This window comes from Aotus nancymaae, unplaced genomic scaffold, assembly GCF_030222135.1.
Source record: "Aotus nancymaae isolate 86718 unplaced genomic scaffold, 86718_ANA_hifiasm-v0.15.2.pri h1tg000032l_0, whole genome shotgun sequence".
Lineage (NCBI taxonomy): Eukaryota > Metazoa > Chordata > Mammalia > Primates > Aotidae > Aotus > Aotus nancymaae.
Genome location: NW_026988445.1, coordinates 17,215,965 through 17,232,017, shown reverse-complemented (window position 1 = coordinate 17,232,017; position 16,053 = coordinate 17,215,965). Strand labels below are relative to the sequence as shown.

General features: G+C 39.4%; 1 long non-coding RNA gene across 1 annotated transcript in view; it reads left to right on the top strand.

Moving 5' to 3' along the window:
• The window catches only part of LOC105722369 (uncharacterized), a 65,837-nt gene extending 50,922 nt beyond the window's left edge, over positions 1-14,915 (top strand). The window contains exons 4-5 of the long non-coding RNA XR_010345112.1: positions 4,045-4,161; positions 14,000-14,915. This is a non-coding gene — a long non-coding RNA (uncharacterized LOC105722369). The remainder of the gene's footprint in view (positions 1-4,044; positions 4,162-13,999) is intronic.
• The last annotated feature ends 1,138 nt before the right edge of the window (positions 14,916-16,053 follow it).

Below are 16,053 nucleotides of genomic sequence, written 5' to 3'. Positions count from 1 at the left end.
GGTGTGCAAAGCATCTTCTAAGTGCAATGCAGCTGCCCTTGGAATGAGGGAGGCAGAGGAGGAGAGCTCAGAGAAGTCCAACTTAAATACCTGTAGCTTTCAGTTCCAAATGCTGGGCGGAGAGGGAGAGAAAAAGTGCTGAGAGAAATCTTGCTCAAACAATCCAGGTTTTCACAGAGTGGAAAGAAACTGTCCTGCAAAGACTGGTCGCAATACGTAAAACAGATCTCCTGAGGTATAGAAAGCTGGGGCCAGTATTGGAGAACAAAGATAACTCCTCAATAACCACAAAAGCTGCGGCCAAGCTGTAACAGAGAAAAAGATCACCCATTGCTTAAAGAACTGATAACCCAGCTATAAAGCACAAAAAGATCTCTGGAAACTTGCCATTGCTCAGACCTCAAGCTCTGCAGAAAAGGAAGTCTTAATTCTACCATAAAAATATTTAGAGGCAATAGTGAACTAAAGATATAAGAAATCATGTTGAACTAAAGATGCAACAAAGCCCTGATCCAGCTCAACTAGTGAATAGATTGATCCAGTTCCCAGCTTTGGTGGCCTGACGTAAGGAAGGACATTCAGTTTTCTAGCGAAAAATATCATTTACTTTATTCTTTACTATTTTTTTTTTTTTCAGACAGTCTCATTCTGTCGCCAGGCTGGAGTACAGTGGCGTGATCTTGGCTCACTGCAACCTCCAACTCCCTGTTCAAGTGATTCTCCTGCCTCAGCCTCCTGAGTAGCTGGAACTATAGGCACACACCACCACACCCAGCTAATTTTTGTATTTTTAGTAGAGATGGGGTTTCACCATGTTGGCCAGGATGGTCTCCATCTCTTGACCTTGTGATCTGCCCACCTCGGCCTCCCAAAATGCTGGGATTACAGGCATGAGCCACCGTGACCGGCCTGTTCTTTACTATTTGTATACATATCATCCTGTATGCAATCAGAGAGAAAAATGAGAAATCAACTAAATGTCTGACAATGAAAGAATAATCAAATGAAATATTTTGCAACCATTAAAAATGATGATTAGCAAGAATATATAATACTATGGAAAAATGTTTGTTTTGATAATAAAGAAGGAAAGGAAGCTACAGACTTTTTCCTGTTAGGATGTAGAAAGTCACAAGAGATTAATCAAAAATCACAAGACACACAGAGGCAAGAAAATGTTTTGGAGGCCAAGGCAGGAAGATTACTTGAGGCCAGAAGTTCAAGACCAGCCTGGGCAACATGGTGAGACTCCATCTCTACAAAAAATTTAAAAATTAGCTAGGCATGATGGTGCATGCCTGTAATCCCTCCTATGCAGGAGGCTGAGGCAGCAGGATCACTTGAGGCTGGGAGGTGAGGCTGTAGTGAGCTGTGATCATGCCACTGCAGTACAGCCTGGGTGACAGAGCAAGACCTCATCTCAAAAAAAAAAAAAAAAAGGAAAAGAAAGAAAATGTAACTGATGGAAAAATAAGAGAGAAAACACCCAATAGAAACAGACCCAGAAATGGTCCTGACATTAGAGTGGTTGGACAAGAACTTTAAAATAACCATTTTTAAATGCTAGGCAATCTAGTAGAAAAAGGTGGACAACATGCATGCAAAGAATAGAAATTTAGCACAGCCATTGAATCTATTTTTTTTAATAAAGGAACCAAATGGAAAAATTAGAAATAAAATATACGATATCAGAAGAGTTTATTCGATGACCTTAAAGCAAACAGGACATAACAAGGGAAAAAATAATCAATACACTTAAATACAGGAAATATAAAGTATTCAAGTGAGGAAAATGAAGAGATAATGACTGGCTAGGCTCTAAAAATTAGTGAAAGCTATCAACTCATAAATCCAAGAAGTTGAGCAAACCCCAAAGAAAAATATCTGGCACATCATAATCAAAGAGCTGAAAAACAAAGATAAAGAGTAAATTTAGGCTGGGCACAGTGGCTCATGCCTGTAATCCCAGAACTTTGGGAAGCTTAAGTGGGTGGATCACCTGAGGTCAGGCATTCAAGACCAGCCTGGCTAACATGGCAAAACCCCACTTCTACTAAAAATACAGAAAATTAGCTGGACGTGGTGGGTGCACCTATAATTGAGCTACTTGGGAGGCTGAGGCAGGAGAATCCCTTGAACCTGGGAGGCAAATGTTGCAGTGAGTCGAGGTCGTGCCATTGCACTCCAGCGTAGGCAACAAGAGTGAAACTCCATCTCAAAAAAAAAAAAAAAAAAAAGAAAGAAAAGTAAATTTAAAAAGCACTTAGAAAGAGAGAGAGAAAAAAAGACATACTGACATACTAAATGCAGGAAACAATGGATAACTTTTCACAGAAACAATGAAAGAAAATAGAAGACAAAATGCTGAAATAAAGAAACTAAATCTAGAATTGTATATCCAGTGAAAATGTCCTTCAGAAACTAAGGCAAAATGAAGACATTTTCCAAGAAAAACCAAACAAACAAACAAAAAACAACAGAGAGAATTTGTCTTCAGCAGAGTTAGCTTACAAGTTTTTCAGACTGAAGAGAAATGATGCCAGATGGAAACCAATATAAGCAGGAAAGAATAGAGGGTGCTAGAAAGTGTGATATATGGCCAGGAATGGTGGCTCACTCCTGTAACCCCAGCACGTTGGGAGGCTGGGGCAGGCAGATCACCTGAGGTCAAGAGTTCAAGACCAGCCTGGCCAATGTGGTGAAACCCCATCTCTATTAAAAAATATAAGAATTAGCCAGGCATCGTGGCACATGCCTGTAATCTCAGCTGCTTGGGAGGCTGAGGCACAATAATTTCTTAAACCCAGGAGGAAGAGGTTGCAGTGGGCTGAGATTGTGCCACTGTACTCCAGCCTGAATGACAGAGTAAGACTCTGTCTCAAAAAAAAAAAAAACGACAAGAAGAAGAAAGTGTAATATGTGGTTCAAAGAAAAAGTTCAAAAATATATTCATCTTTTAAATCTATTTAAAATTTTACTTTTAAAATTACTCATGTTTTAAAACAAAAATTGGCAATGAATTGTAGGATTTATAGTGTATATGAAGGGAAAATATGAGATAATGAGAATACAAAGGGTGAAGGTGGATAATAAAAGTATGTAGTTGTAACGTTCTTACATTGTTCATAAAGTTGAAAATTATTTGAAGACAGAACTTGGTAACTGAAAAATACTAAAATTTCTAGAGCAAACTCTAAAACTAACACAAAGAAGAATGACTAAAAAGTGAATAGAGGAGGTAAAACAAAACATTAAAAATAATACACGCAAAATAATGAGTTACACAAAAGAGGAAGAGACAAAAAGATGAGAGAAAATACTATAAAAACCAAATAAGGTAGGTTACTTAAACTAATTCAATTAGTAATTACATTAATTATAAATGGAATAAGCACTTATTTAAAAGACAGTGATTTTAGACGGACAAAAAGCAAGATTTCTCTATATGTTGCCTATAAGAAATACACTTAAAATATAAAGTTACAGAGAGATTAAAAAGATATGCCATGAAAAATGTAAGACTGGTGAAATACACCTAAGTCCATAATTTAGTCAATAATATTGTACTGGGTGAGTGTGGTGTCTCAAGCCTGTAATCCCAGCACTTTGGGAGGCCAAGGTGGGCAGATCATGAGGTCAGGAGATCAAGATCATCCTAGCTAACACAGTGAAACCCTGTCTCTACTGAAAATACAAAAAATTAGCTGGGCATGGTAGGACACACCTGTAATCCCAGCTACTCAGGAGACTGAAGCAGGAGAATCACTTGAACCTGTGAGGCAGAGGTTGTGATGAACCGAGATCGCACCACTGCAGTTCGGGCAACAGAGTGAGACTCCATCTCAAAAAAAAAAACCAATGTACCAACGTCAATTCCAGATTTTGATCATTGTGCTTTGGTTATATAACACATCATCACTGGGGACTGGGTAAAGGGTACCTGGGAACTCTACCATTTTTGCAACTTCTATGTGAATCATTCTTTTTTTTCTATAAGAGATGGCTGGTGTTTGCAGCTGAGTACATTTTTTTTCTTTTTTTCAGCTTGTGTCTACTCATAGTAGTTCAGAGATCCAAAGGCTGCCTTTCATTTTATAATGTCTGTGTACCTCTTAATCCAAGCTGAGTATGTTTTCATCAGTGCAATTCTCTAAAAATGTGGTAAGTTTCCTAAGACTCTTATTGGGGTTTGATTCATTCAACAAAAGCCACCTCACAAATAAGAATAAAAATAAGCCCTTTTTATGTTGGACTCCCTGTAAGGTTGCTGTAGGACAATTAAAAGATTCTTAAAAGTCTCACTGTTTAATTCAGAGGATCTTTAAGACATGCTTTTAAGATTTTAATAAAGACTTTTGTCTACTTAAAAAGGCCTGTGATGTACCCTTCAAATCTTTCTGAGATCTTAAAGAGTTGTACAGTCACACTCTTGGCTTTCTCTCTAGACCATAATTTCTTGAAAGTGCTCTTGATTTGATCTCTGTCTGAAAGCCATTTCTTAATGTTTTAATTTAATTTAATTTTTATTTTTTTACCTACAAAGCTACTGCAAATCAGCGTTTCTTAATTTTTAACATTGTTTTTCATGTGAAGAGTTTGAAAATAAAAAACAGCATTGTGTTGAAACCTAGGAAGTTCTTGATTTTTAATATATTTTCTATGGTAGTAAAGAAACACATACTATAAAATTTACCCTCCCAACAATTTCCAAGTGTAATATTGTCAACTAGATGCCCACTGTAATAGAAACCTCCCCATCTTGCATGACTGAAACTCTGTATATGCCAAATAAACTCCCGACATCCTCCTTCCACCAGCCTCTGGCAACTACCACTCTACTTTCTGTTTCTATAATTTTGACTACTTTAGATACCTCATATAAGTTGAGTAATGTAGTATTTTTTGTGACTGATTGATTGCACATATGTCTACTTGCTAACATGACAGAATGTCCTTCCTTTTTAAGACTGAATAATATTCCATTGTATGCATATAGTGCATTTTGTTTTATCCATTCATCTGTCAGCAGACATTTAGGTTGCTTCTACCTCCTGGATATTATGAATAATGCTGCAATGAACACTGGTGGACAAATATCTCTTTGAGATCCTGTTTGTAGTTCTTTTGGATATATATCCAGAACTGAAATTGCTGGATTATATTGCAGCTGTATTTTAAATTTTGCTGATTCTTAATATGTACCAATGTGTTTCTTTTGTTTATCTCTATCTATACCTTATTATAAGTAGCTTGAAGAAACTAGGTGACACTTGACATCCGCCTGGAAATCTCAATAGCTGGATCCATCAGTTCAATAGATACATTATCCATTTTTCATGTTTCCACAGGTAATAACTCTACCAAACTTGCCATTACTATATAACAACAATCTCCTTTCATCCAACTTCCTGTAAACCAAAAATAAAATTCTAAGGCTCTCCAACTATCCAAATGGACCCCTCCTCTCAGTCAAGGGCATTCCATAGTTAACCTGAAAAAACTAGTTCAGGCCATGATGGGAAGGGGGAGCTGGACATGCCTCATTATACCCTCCTTTCTTTCAGAATTACTGACAGAACAGACCCTTTAAGTCTGATAAGAAACATTGACAATCTATTCTCTCTGAAACCTGCTACCTGGAGGCTTCATCTGTATGATAAAACCTAGGTCTCCACATCTCTTTTTGCAACCCAGACATTACTTTCTATTGATAATAACTCTTTCAACCAATTGCCTATCAGAAAAATTTTAAACTTATGACCTGGAAGCCTTCACTTTGAGCTGTCCCACCTTTCCAGACTGAACCTGAACCAATGTATATCTTACATGTATTGATTGATGTCTCATGTCTCTCTAAAATGTATAAAACCAAGCTGTACTCTGATCACCTTGGGCACACGTCATCAGGACCTCCTGAGGCTGTGTCACAGGTATCCCCTTAACCTTGGCAAAATACACTTTTTTTTTTTTAAACAGAGATCTGTCTCAGATACATGTTAGAATAACATTTTTGTCACTTTTCTTTAAGCCCTTACCAATAGCCTCCTTGAGGGCCATTAGACTTCAGCTAACAGTATTCTCAAAGCACTTCTAACTTCCTCCCACTACTTGCTCCCATGTTTTATTTGGCAGCACCTCACTTGTAGTTACCAAAATCTGCTCCACACTATATCCTCCATAATTAATCACCCCAAATCTTAATGGCTTAAAAAAACAATAATTATCATTTTATTGCTATTTCTCATGGTTGGGGAGCTTTGATTGAGCTCAGGTGGTTCTTATTCAGGATTTCTGATGCAGTCAGACTGGGGCTAGAGTTGCCTTGAAACTTTCCTTGCTCACATGTATTGTTGATGCTGGCTTCCGGCTGAGACCTCACCTGGATTATTAGCTGTAACACTTACACATGGCCTGAGGTCAACCCTTACTCATGTGACTGAAATTCAACAGCATTCATCCCAAAAGAAAAAGAGTGCTAGGGAAGATCTAAGATGGCTGATTAGGAGCAGCTCAGGATTGCAGCTCCCGGTGAAAGCACAGAGGGTGAGTAGACGCCGCATTTCCAGATGGATTTTTATTGCCCACAGACCAGGAGATTCCCAGGAGGAGGAGCCCCACAGGTCGCCAGCGCGGCTGTTTTGGCCAGCACGGCTCTTTTGCCGGCGCCCTGGTGTGGGGGTTCTTCATACAAAATACACTGGTCTGGGTGCCCTTTTAGCTGCCAATTGGAGCTCTGGGAAGGCAGAGTTGCCCATTCATCTGATTAAAAAGGGACTGAAACAGGGAGCCAGGCCAGGAGATTCCCTGGTGAAAAAGCACCATGAATTTCAGCGCCGCTGTTTCAGCCGGTGCAGTGGGTCGCCGCATGGGAAATCACACAGATCCTGGCACCTTTTCAACAGGTGACTGGAACGCCTGGGAGAGAATTGACCATTCAACTAAAAAAAAAAAGGCTCTGAGGCAGGGAGCCAGGTGATCAGGCTCAGCTGGTCCCATCCCCCCCAACACACACACAAAAAAAACAGCAATTGGAAACGCTCTGAGTTGAGAGTTTCACAGCAAGCACAGCTGAACCCTGGACAGTCCAGCTCTGTGGGGGAGGGGTGTCTGCCATTACCGAGGCACTCCACCACTACGGAGGTAGTCCGCCATTGCTGAGGCAGCCTGCCATTGCCAAGGCAACCCGCCATTGTCAAGGCAACCTGCCATTACAGAGAGAGTCCACCTTTACAGAGGTGGGCCACCATTGCCGAGGCAGTTCTAACTACACCCATATAAACAGATTGCAGGGAAGTTCACACGGCAGCTGGGCGGAGCCCACAGCAGCTCAGCAAAGTCTCTGCAGGCAGACAGTGACTAGGCTGCCTCCTTGCTGGGCAGGGAAGCCCTGAAAAAAAAGGCAGCAGCACAATGGAAACTCATAAATAAAGCCCTTATTCCCTGGGACAGAGCACCTGGGGAAAAAAAGGGGTTTATGAGTTCTGCTGCAGCAGACTTAAACGTACCTGCCCAGCAGCTCTGAATGAACAACAGAGCTCACAGCTTAGCACTTGAGCTCCTTTAAAGGACAGACTGTCTCCTCAAGCAGCTCCCTGACCACCGTATATCCAAAGAGTCACCTCATAAAGGAGAGATCAGACTGACATTTGGTGGGTATCCTTCTGGGACAAAGATAGCAGAAGAAGAAAATGGTAGCAACCCTTACTGATCTGCAGCTGCTGCAGGTGATCCCCAGGCAAGCAGGGCCTGGAGTGGACCTCAGCAGTCCTTCAACAGAGGGAGCAGATCGTTAGAAGGAAAACTAAGAAACAGAAATAACTTCATCATCAACAAACTGGACGTCCACTGAGAAACCCAATCTGAAAGTCAGCAAATACAAAGACAACAGGTGGATAAATCCACAAAGATGGGAAGAAACCAGAGCAAAAAGGATGAAAACACTCGAAATCAGAACACTTCTCCTCCTACAAGGGATCACAACTCCTCACCAGCAAAGGAATAAGACTGGATGGAGAATGAGTGTGATGAAATGACAGAATCAGGCTTCAGAAGGTGAGTAATAAGAAACTTCCGTGAGCTAAAAGAATATGTTCTAACCCAATGCAAAGAAGCTAAGAACCTTGAAAAAAGATTTGATGAAATGCTAATGAGAATGGACAACTTAGAGAGGAATATAAATGAATTGATGGAGCTGAAAAACACAACACGAGAACTTCGTGAAGCATGCACAAGTTTCAACAGCCAAATTGACCAAGCAGAAGAAAGGATATCAGAGGTTGAAGATCAACTCAATGAAATATAATGAGAAGGCAAGATTAGAGAAAAAAGGGTAAAAATGAATGAACAAAGTCTCCAAGAAATATGGGACTATGTGAAAAGACCTAATCTACGTTTGATAGGTGTACCTGAATGTGATGAAGAGAATGAATCCAAGCTGGAAAATACTCTTCAGGATATTATCCAGGAAAACTTCTCCAACCTAGGAAGGCAGGCCAATATTCAAGTCCAGGAAATACAGAGAACACCACAAAGATACTCCTCAAGAAGAGCAACCCCAAGGCCCATAATTGTCAGATTCACCAGGGTTCAAATGAAGGAGAAAATGCTAAGGGCAGCCAGAGAGAAAGGTCGGGTTACCCACAAAGGGAAGCCCATCAGACTCACAGCAGATCTCTCAGCAGAAACCCTACAAGCCAGAAGAGAGTGGGGGCCAATATTCAACATCCTTAAAGAAAAGAACTTTCAACCCAGAATTTCATATCCAGCCAAACTAAGCTTCACGAGTGAAGAAAAAATAAAATTCCTTGCGAACAAGCAAGTACTCAGAGATTTCATCCCCACCAGGCCTGCTTTTCAAGAGCTCCTGAAAGAGGCACTACACATAGAAAGGAACAACCAGTACCAGCCACTCCAAAAACATACCAAATGGTAAAGAGCATCAACACAATGAAGAATCTGCATCAACTTACGGGCAAAACAGCCGGCTAGCATCAAAATGGCAGTATCAAATTCACACATAACAGTATTAACCCTAAATGTAAATAGACTAAATGCCCCGATCAAAAGACACAGACTAGCAAATTGGATAAAAAGCCAAAACCCATTGGTGTGCTGTATTCAGGAAACCCATCTCACTTGCAAGGATACACAAAGGCTCAAAATAAAGGGATGGAGGAGGATTTACCAAGCAAATGGAGAGGAAAAAAAAGCAGGAGTTGCAATTCTCATCTCTGATAAAATAGACTTTAAAGCAACAAAGATCAAAAGAGACAAAGAAGGACATTACATAATGGTAAAAGGATCAATGCAACAAGAAGAGCTAATGATCCTAAATATATATGCACCCAATACAGGAGCACCCAGATGCATAAGGCCAGTTCTTAATGACTTACAAAGAGACTTAGACTCCCACACAATAATAGTGGGAGACTTTAACACCCCATTGTCAATATTAGATCAACGAGACAGAAAATTAACAAGGATATCCAGGACTTGAACTCAGACCTGGAACAAGCAAACCTAATAGACATTTACAGAACTCTCCACCCCAAATCCACAGAATATACATTCTTCTCAGCACCACATCACACCTACTCCAAAATTGACCACATAATTGGAAGTAAATCACTCCTCAGCAAATGAACAGAAATCATAACAAACCACAGTGCAATCCAGTTAGAACTCAGAACCCAATTCAGAAACTAACTCAGAACCACACAGCTTCATGGAAACTGAACAACTGGCTCTTGAATGTTGACTAGATAAACAATGAAATGAAGGCAGAAATAAAGATGTTCTTCGAAACCAATGAGAATGAACACACCACATACCAGAATCTCTGGGACACATTTAAAGCAGTCTCTAGAGGAAAATATATAGCAATAAGTGCCCACATGAGAAGCAAGGAGAGATCTAAAATTGACACCCTATCATCAAAATTGAAAGAGCTAGAGGAACAAGATCAACAAAACTCAAAACCTAGCAGAAGACAAGAAATAACTAAGATCAGAGCAGAACTGAAAGAGAGAGAGACACAGAAAACCTCTCAAAAAATCAATAAATACAGGAACTGATTTTCAAAAAGATCAACAAAATAGACAGACCACTAGCCAGGTTAATAAAAAAGAAAAGAGAGAATAACCAAATAGATGCAATAAAAAATGATAAAGGGGATATCACCACAAATTCCACAGAAATTCAAACCATCATCAGAGATTATTACAAACAACTCTATGCACATAAACTAGGAAACCTGGAAGAAATGGATAAATTCCTGGACACTTGCCTCCTCGCAAGCCTAAACCAGGAAGAAGTTGAAAACCTGAATAGACCAATAACAAGGTCTGAAGTTGAGGCAGCAATTAAGAGCCTACCACCCAAAAAAAGCCCAGGTCCAGATGGGTTCACAGCCGAATTCTACCAGACATACAAAGAGGAACTGGTACCATTCCTTCTGAAACTATTCCAAATAATCCAAAAAGAGGGAATCCTTCCCAAATCATTTTATGAGACCAACATCATCCTGATACCAAAACCCAGCAGAGATTCAACAAGAAAAGAAAACTTCAGGCCAATATCCATGATGAACATAGATGCAAAAATCTTCAATAAAATACTGACAAGCCGATTGCAACAGCACATCAAAAAGCTTATGCACCAAGATCAAGTAGGATTCATCCCGGGGATGCAAGGCTGGTTCAACATATGCAAGTCTATAAACATAATTCACCACATAAACAGAACCAAAGACAAAAACCACATGATTATCTCAATTGATGCAGAGAAGGCCTTTGACAAAATTCAACAGCCCTTTATGCTAAAAACCTTCAAAACTAGGTATTGACGGAATGTATCTCAAAATAATAAAAGCTATTTATGACAAACCAACAGCCGATATCATACTGAATGGGCAAAAACTGGAAGCATTCCCTTTGAAATCTGGCACTAGACAAGGATGCCCTCTCTCACCACTCCTATTCAACATAGTACTGGAAGTTCTAGCCAGAGCAATCAGGCAAGAAAAAGAAATAAAGAGTATTCAAATAGGAAAGGAGGAAGTCAAATTGTCTCTATTTGCAGATGACATGATTGTATATCTAAAAGACCCCATCATCTCAGCCCAAAATCTCCTGAAACTGATAAGCAACTTCAGCAAAGTCTCAGGATACAAAATCAATGTGCAGAAATCACAAGCATTCCTATACACCAATAACAGACTTATAGAGAGCCAAATCAAGAACACACTGCCATTCACAATTGCTACAAAGAGAATAAAATACCTAAGAATACAACTAACAAGGAACGTAAAAGACCTGTTCAAGGAGAACTACAAACCACTGCTCAACGAAATAAAAGAGGACACAAACAGATGGAGAAACATTCCATGTTCATGGTTAGGAATAATCAATATCATGAAAATGGCCGTACTGCCCAAAGTAATTTACAGATTCAACGCTATCCCCATCAAGCTACCAATGACCTTCTTCACAGAACTGGAAAAAACCACGTTAAACTTCATATGGAACCAAAAGAGAGCCCGCATAGCCAAGTGAATTCTAAGCAAAAAGAACAAAGCGGGAGGCATCACACTACCAGACTTCAAACTATACTACAAGGCTACAGTGATCAAAACAGCATGCTACTGGTACCAAAACAGAGATATAGACCAATGGAACAGAACAGAGGCCTCGGAGGCAACAACACATATCTACAACCATCCAATCTTTGACAAACCTGACAGAAACAAGCAATGGGGAAAGGATTCCCTGTTTAATAAATGGTGTTGGGAAAACTGACTAGCCATGTGCAAAAAGCAGAAACTGGACCCCTTCCTGACACCTTACACTAAAATTAACTCCAGATGGATTAAAGACTTAAACATAAGACCTAACACCATAAAAACCCTAGAAGAAAATCTAGGCAAAACCATTCAGGACATAGGCGTAGGCAAGGACTTCATGACCAAAACACCAAAAGCGTTGACAACAAAAGCCAAAATAGACAAATGGGACCTAATCAAACTCCACAGCTTCTGCACAGCAAAAGAAACAGTCATTAGAGTGAATCGGCAACCAACAGAATGGGAAAAAATTTTTGCAGTTTACCCATATAACAAAGGGCTGATATCCAGAATTTACAAAGAACTAAAACAGATTTACAAGAAAAAAACAAACAAGCCCATTCAAAAGTGGGCAAAGGATATGAACAGATACTTTACGAAAGAAGACATACATGAGGCCAACAAACATATGAAAAAATGCTCATGATCACTGGTCATTAGAGAAATGCAAATCAAAACTACATTGAGATACCATCTCACACCAGTTAAAATGGCGATCATTAAAAATCTGGAGACCACAGATGCTGGAGTGGATGTGGAGAAATAGGAACAGTTTTACACTGTTGGTGGGAGGGTAAATTAGTTCAACCATTGTGGAAGACAGTGTGGCGATTCCTCAAGGACCTAGAAATAGAAATTCCATTTGACCCAGCAATCCCATTACTGGGTATATATCCAAAGGATTATAAATCGTTCTACTATAAGGACACATGCACACAAATGTTCATTGTAGCACAATTTACAATAGCAAAGACCTGGAACCAACCCAAATGCCCATCGATGATAGACTCGACAGGGAAAATATGGCACATATACACCATGGAATATTATGCAGCCATCAAAAATGATGAGTTTGTGTCCTTTGTAGGGACATGGATGAAGCTGGAAACCATCATTCTCAGCAAACTGACACAAGAGCAGAAAATCAAACATCGCATGTTCTCACTCATAGGCGGGTGTTGAACAATGAGAACACATGGACACAGGGAGGGGAGCACTACACACTGGGGTCTGTTGAGGGGAAATAGGGGAAGGATAGCGGGGGGTGGGGAGTTGGGGAGAGATAGCATGGGGAGAAATGCCAGATATAGGTGAAGGGGAGGAAGGCAGCAAATCAAACTGCCACGTGTGTACGTATGCAACAATCTTGCATGTTCTTCACATGTACCCCACAACCTAAAATGCAATAAAAAGAAAAGAAAAGAAAAGAAAAAGAGCGCTAGATGAAAGTAGTATTGCCTTGTATGTCATAAGCTCAGAAATCCTGAACATGTGTTGGGCTGGATTTGGCCCCCAAGTAATTGTTTAAACTTTACCTTCTCTTTATTACTTCTACCTTCATTGGGAATATTTTTATATTTTTCAGTTTTATGGAATACTTTATACTTACTGCTAACATCTGTGTAAATTTTTGTCTTTTCAAAATCTTGTCCCATTTCTTTACATAATATTCAAACTTGGTTTCAACATGACAAACAGATATTTCACCATGTTTTGGCTGACTGCTTCAAGCCCATGGATCCCTAACCCCGTCTCTTCTTCAGATATATTTATATTTTTGTTTATTGGTTTATTAATTTATTCTTAATATTACATTTTTAAAATTTTGTTTTTCCTCCAGAATGTTAACTAAACTCCCAGACTTTCAAATCTTCTGGAGTCCAAAATTTTCTTAATTGCATTTCCAGGATATATGTCTTTTAAAAAAACAGAAACTCTTGTCCAGGGTTATTTCCCACATTGTTGGCTAGACTTTCTGGATCAAATTTAACTTTGGCCCTATGGCATGTAGCATGACTTTAATCAGGAAGAACATTGAGGACGAATATACTTCTTGAACTGTCCTGTATTCCATTTATCAACACAAGATCTCTTTACTGTAAGGAATGGTTTACTGGAATTACTTTTTTTTTAGCCCCTGTAGAGGAAGAGTGTTCAGGTTATGTTTAAGTTTCTCCAAATTTGTTAATTTTCTCTATCTGTGAATTTCTTCCAATCCTCATAACATGCTTAGTAGAATTCTATGGTAGGCTTCTCTATGATAGGCTGAAAATTTTTGTTTTGTTTTGTTTTCAATTAAGTACTCATTTTGTACTCTATTAAAACCCTTCGATTTAATTAATCTCTCCCTCTCTCACTTCCTCTCTCTCTTTCTTCCAGGTAGAAACAAGTAAAAGGAATCCAGAAAGAATAAAGAATGAAACTATAGACACAGGCATGAGAGAAATGCACTTGTTTGTGGCAAAGATAATGGGAGATGCAAAGATAATGGGAGAGGTGGTAAGAGCTAAGACTGGAAAAGCAGAGTGGAGCCAGTGTGCAGAGGCTCCAGTGTGGCACCCTAAGGATTTTAACTTCATCCTGCAGCAGTGAATGGGAAATCATCTAAGTTTATTATTAGTCATAAGAGCAGGAGTAGTGTATAATTTCTGTGTTGAGAAAGAGAATTCTGAAATGGTAGTTTTGAATTGTGGATTTAAATTGGGAGATAGATTTGAACCTTTAACATTGCAGTGTAAAAACAAACAGAAGGAATTTAAAAAGAAAGTGGGAGACAGATGTTGAAAGCAGGAAGACCATTCAGGAGATAGCTACTATAGTCTAGATAGAGATGGGGAAGGTCAGTTGCATTCCAGACCAAGAAGCATGTTTGAAACACTGAAAAAAAAAAAAAGCTCCAGTGATCCACATATGAGTGGTCTGACCTACAGAGTATTCAGGAGGACAGGAGGGCATTACAAAGAACTGGACATGAGTTGAACTCTTGGTAGCTTGACTAGTGCCTGACTGTTCTTCAAGACTCTCTCCTCAACAGATTTGACCTTTTGGACCTTCTAGGAGCCCCCTCTGATTACTTGTTAGCAGCCTTTGCTACCACCTGGAGCCCCCTTTAATCTGCAGCCCCCTTTGATCACTTGTTACCAGCCATTGCTACTACCATGCACCATTGCAAAGTAGATTGGATGTGACTCTTCTGCAAGCCCCTAGAACTATGTGCACAAGTCATTGTAGCACTCCTTATATGACAGGTACTGTGATCACTTGTTAGCCCCACATGATCTAGCCCTTGTCTACTTCTTTGACACCATTTTTAAAATCCATTTCCTGCATATTGTGTATTTTCCAATTTGTCACTTTAATAAGAAACATGTATCTTTTAGGTGGTGTGATGAGCTCAAGGATTATTAGAGCTGAAAGGAATTGTGGGTTTTCAACTATCTGCATGCATACTGTAGTCTCAGATGATCATTAGCATTTTTAACAATAAGGCATTTTAAAATTAAGGCATGTAATTTTTTTTTTTTTTGAGACAAAATTTTGCCTTTTGTTGCCCATGCTGGAGTGCAATGGCGTGATCTTGGCTCATTGCAACCTTTGCCTCCTGGGTTCAAGTGATTCTTCTGTCTTAGCCTCCCAAGTAGCTGGAATTACAGGCACCTACCACCACGCCTGGCTAGTATTTGTGATTTTAGTACAGATGGGGGTTTCACCATGTTTGCCAGGCTGGTCTCGAACTCCTGACCCCAGGTGATCCACCCACCTCGGCCTCCTAAAGTGCTGGGATTACAGGCGTGAGCCACTGTTCCTGGACAGACATGTATATTTTTAAGAACATAATGCTATTATGCTTTTACTATACTACAATATATGTAAATGTAACTTTATATGCACTGGAAATGAAAAAAAGATTGTGTGACTTGCTATATTGTGATATTCACTTTATTGTAGTGGTATGGAACTGAACATGCAATATCTCTGAGGTATGCCTATATAAATATACTCAGACTATATAAAAGTATTTATGTAAAAGAATATACATATGCACGCGCATGCACACACACACATACACACACACATCACCCACCTTGCTAATATATACAACTCCGTAGGTGAAATACTAGCATCTCTGCTTTGTGTTATAGCTACAGAAGAAATAGCTGCAGATTAAACATTACATGGTGTACTGAGGCTCTTTAACAAATGACTTGTGATTAATTGTAAGGGAAATCTCAATCACCAACCACAACCACAACCACAGTTCCTTTGTAGCACAAATTATGGCTACCCTCAAGAGATGACTTGCATTTTAACTCCCTTCCCCTGCCTCTTCTGTTATCCTAACATTTCAAGGAAATTCACAAGTCATATTGGATATTCTTTTTATGAGGATTCCCTTTCAGCAGACAAACATGGTTTTTTTTCCCCATCTTCAA